Below are 4,431 nucleotides of genomic sequence, written 5' to 3'. Positions count from 1 at the left end.
AGCACAAGTTGTTCCCATTCGAATGCCGGCCGTTTGTTGAAAAACACGTCCACCACGCTGGACAAATATGTTGTCGATTAAAAATTCCAGCATTTTGTAAACATCTTCCTCTGTATATTTGGTAGATGATTTGGAATTATTTCTTACTTTGAGGAATCTCTACGAAGAACTATATATTTGTATCTAGGTGTACCATCTTTTTTGAAAAAAAACGATGTATAATGTTTTTTAAGTCGCGATTTTAACTGAGTATGGGAAATAGAAGTATACAGTGTTGAAAAATGGGTTTTAATGCTATTATATTCAGATAATAGTTTTGAACTGATTGTCTCCAAAAGATCTTTCGAATTGTTCAGGTTCCACATTGAATTAATATCTATACGGGAGTAACAAATGCTGTGGTAGGACTGCAGACCCTCTTTGACAGTTGTGAATATAAAGATAAAATTTTGAGTGATTTTGAATGAGGTTTGGTGGTACATTTTGCAGATCCAGCTATGAAACGTTGTTTGTATGGATTCTTGTGGAGTTTAGGAATCCGGTATGTAGACGGTAAATCACAATCATCGTCCTTGGTAGAGAGACCAAAAGAGGATAACATAGATTTATGGTTTTCCACAATCTCTTCATTGGAGATTGTGGTAGCAGTATAGGTCTTATCACTGCTATTATTATCTACTACTACCTCTGATAATAAACATCGGATGTAAAACGTTTTGCAGACGAAAACAATGTGGTTTTGAGCTTTGTCTGCTGGTACGACATCATACTTGTCATGTATAGTAGACAATGTTTTTGCTACATCGGGGTCTTTGAAAACCGATGTAGCTTTGGCACTAAATATCTGAAACAAAAATGTCGATAGTATGGAAGAAATTTAAGAGTGGAAATTTAGCAAAATGGTGACCATAATAATTGAATTATTTCATCTGGTCGCACTCAAAATCCCCCTACCGCAAAGAAAATAAAACTATGTGTTCACCACTACAGCAATTGCCAGCTTTCCTGCAGTTTACAAATACGGTTCCACTTTAAACTAGAAATATTGTTGTTGATTAAAATTAAATGTAGGATTATCTTTAGGCATTCACGGCGTTGAATGAACGAACATACACTTTGATCTGAGTATATCCGAAGAAAAAAAAAATAAATGAATAAAGTCAATCGAACTAATATGAAGACGAAACAGGCTAACGCCAACGTCGTTAAATTCAATGTCGCAAATGTTCATTGTATTTGTTTTTGATATTTATGTGATTTCCCAGGACGCATCATTTTCGTAATTATCATATTTTTCTGGAATGCAAAAGAACGTCTTATTGTAAGCGAAGTATTGCGACTTCGAGTGTATCAGTTATGGCAACAGATACATACCAAGACCAAAATTGTCTGTCCAAAGCTGTGTTTGACATAGACGATTTAAGGAACTCGATGGTTGTTTTGTTAAAGTATACATTTTCTTCCCAATTTTTTTAGGATTCTGAATTAATACCGTCTATATTGTACATAAAAATGTGAACAAATATTACAAAATAGCAATCGGTTAAAAAAATAGAATATATATTTTTCTCCTCTGCATTGATTTGTCGAGTTTTAACAGCATCGTTGAATATTTGTAGTTTTTAAAAACAAACATTTGAAACTTCATTGGTTGAATTATTGAAATAAAAAGCAACTTCCGTAAGAAATATATGCACCAAGCCGGTGAGGAAGTATTGTATTTTGATAAAAAAAAATTAAAATCGACCCTATCGTTGATCGATCTCTACACTATGTGTACTTCAATTCGCCTCTACGACGACAAACAACCGAGTAACCTTCTGAATTTAAAAACTGGAGTGTCTTAGTTAAGGATATTATATTACTGCTTACATATTTCTTTATGCATCTGATACTTTATTTATTTATTTATGTATTCATTTTATTTTATTATTTTTTTTTGGAACGTGTGACTTTTTTAATTGCACACTTAATTTCATCAATGTTACAAAATGCTTACTGGCTAACTTAATGTAATGTTGACACTTCAAAATAACATGCGTGAGAAAAAATGAAATTAACTTAAGTGTACAGAATACAAGCAGGGTCTTCTGTTCATTCAAACACTTGGTAGCCGAATTCAAACAAAGGAAAACACAAAGAAGAAACCAATTGATTATAATGACAATGATAATAATAATAACTGTCATTATCATTATTGTAAAAAACATGTTTAAATGATAAAATGACAAATTTATAAAACATTAACGTATTTTTCCCTTAGACACACATTTACCATTCATTCGGCGAACAAGAATGTTTGTTTGTTAGTTTGTTTTTTTATTTTGTTTGTTTGTTTGTTTGTTAGTTTGTTTTTTTTTTATTTTGTTTGTTTGGTTTTTTTTTTTGGTTTTTTTTTGTTTATTTTTTTTACTTACCTTACAATACAAATACTGAAACACCTTAAGAATTTCTTTCCCATTACTCTATAGATTTCATTATAATCATAAACATGCATATACTTATTTAAAACATTTCATAGCTTACTTTAAAACTATATAAAAATATAGGGGAAAATATTTTTAACAGGTTTTAACAGTAAAGTCTTACAAAATACGTCTTACCTTTTAAACAAAAGATCCACGAAATATATCCTATATAATTGACCATTTCCTTCATAGAAAGTAAATCATTTGATAAAAATCCATATGGCATTAGAGGATGTGAATTGGGTAAAAACATTGTAAAATAATAAAGAGAAACTTTTTTCTCATAAAACAGACCATGTCAATATTGTAACGGTGGAATGCCTACACTTGTTCCGCCTTATCCGATTGGTTTTCCAATTAAGGCAGTAATATTAAAGGAAAGCGCAATAAAATACTATTAATCCATACAATGTCTTATTGTTTTTATACACTGAGCACGCGGGGGGTTATTCCCTTGTTTCATCATCATAAAATGTTCGTTTAAATTTTCTAAAAAGAATTGTTTTATCGAAAGCATTTTTTTTATGAATCACTTGAATGTTAAATGGTTATAGGTATTGGTCGAAGTATGAATCTTTAAGTCTTTCAGTTTATTTATTTTATCATTAAAGGTTGTGTAATGATTGATTTTGTTTTTGATTTCTGTTTCAAGTTTCATATGTATGACACTGCGTACTGTACTTTTTCAAACACTAATATATTGAAGATTAAGAAGGTTTTTTTTACAACAACAATAAAAAAATGATTTCCATAGTTTCTCATTACAGTACATTTTATTAAATGAAAATGACTGCCAGTTCCCTGCTCATTTTAATTGATCAAGTGCATTAGCTTGAAGACATTTAATCATTTTAAAACTTTTTAACATATGCTAAGTATAATTTAGACTTCGAGAGACATTCCATGTCTGACATTTAGAGAGAGGTTAGTACCCTTTTTGTACTAAGCAAGAGAAGACATCAGCAGTTTCTAGTTGAACTATTTTCACAATTGATAATATAAAGTACATATATGATAGTATAAAATTTTCGAAAGCCATGTCTTGCGATATGTTTCTATTTTCATGGCTAATGAATATATGTGTATCAATGCTTTCAAATTTGATAACATAGTTTTAGTTTCATTTTTTTTTTTGCGTTGAAAAAAGTCATTTTTTGAGAAATCAAATCTCAAACTTTTGTATCGGCTTACTCAAGTGTTATTTTAAAGCATATATTAATCATAAAGTGTTGCATTTTTCATCGTGCAAATGTAAAAAAAATGTTAACTTAATACCTTTTCAGCCAGTGTAAACCAGACACAATAGGCAAGGTTGTTTATAAATAGCTATTTTCAAACCGATATTAGGACCCGTGCAGGTCCGGGTGTCAAAAGAATAGGTCTGCAGCACCCTAAGCTTGTCGTAAAAGGCGACTAAATAGTGCTCAGAACCCTCAGGGAGTCACATACTGGGGTTGTCAGGCTATGATACGGAAAACCTGACTGCAAACTATAGTGGTGCACCGTGTTGGGAAAGATGCCACGTTCCTCTCACGTTACAAAACCCTACTGTGGTATTCTCCCGGAGTAGAAACCATAGGGCTCCGCCACAGGAGGATAAATTGCCCGACCCTACCCACCTCTCCCTATTTCCAGTGGCAATCACAATTTCCTCGACCCCTATTGTCCTTGTGTTCCGTCCCATTTTTCATTTCATCATCATTTCATGTTCATTTTATCATCCACTTCATGTTCATCGCCTGAATATAACTGAAATATTGCTGCTCGGGCGATAAACCCCATCAAACAAGCAAACAAACAAATAGATATTAGAGAATATTTGCAATTATCAACTAAACAAAGTTTATTTTATCACATTTTATTTAAAACTTTGATATTTGTTTGCCGATATTTCCTAATGTTATTGAATGTTTTAAGCTTCTTTTGCTTTAAACAAAATATGTTAACACATCACCGATTAACT

This window comes from Perna viridis, chromosome 14, assembly GCF_037379345.1.
Source record: "Perna viridis isolate PV_CMFRI_1.1 ecotype Kerala chromosome 14, ASM3737934v1, whole genome shotgun sequence".
Lineage (NCBI taxonomy): Eukaryota > Metazoa > Mollusca > Bivalvia > Mytilida > Mytilidae > Perna > Perna viridis.
This window is presented reverse-complemented; position numbering follows the sequence as displayed.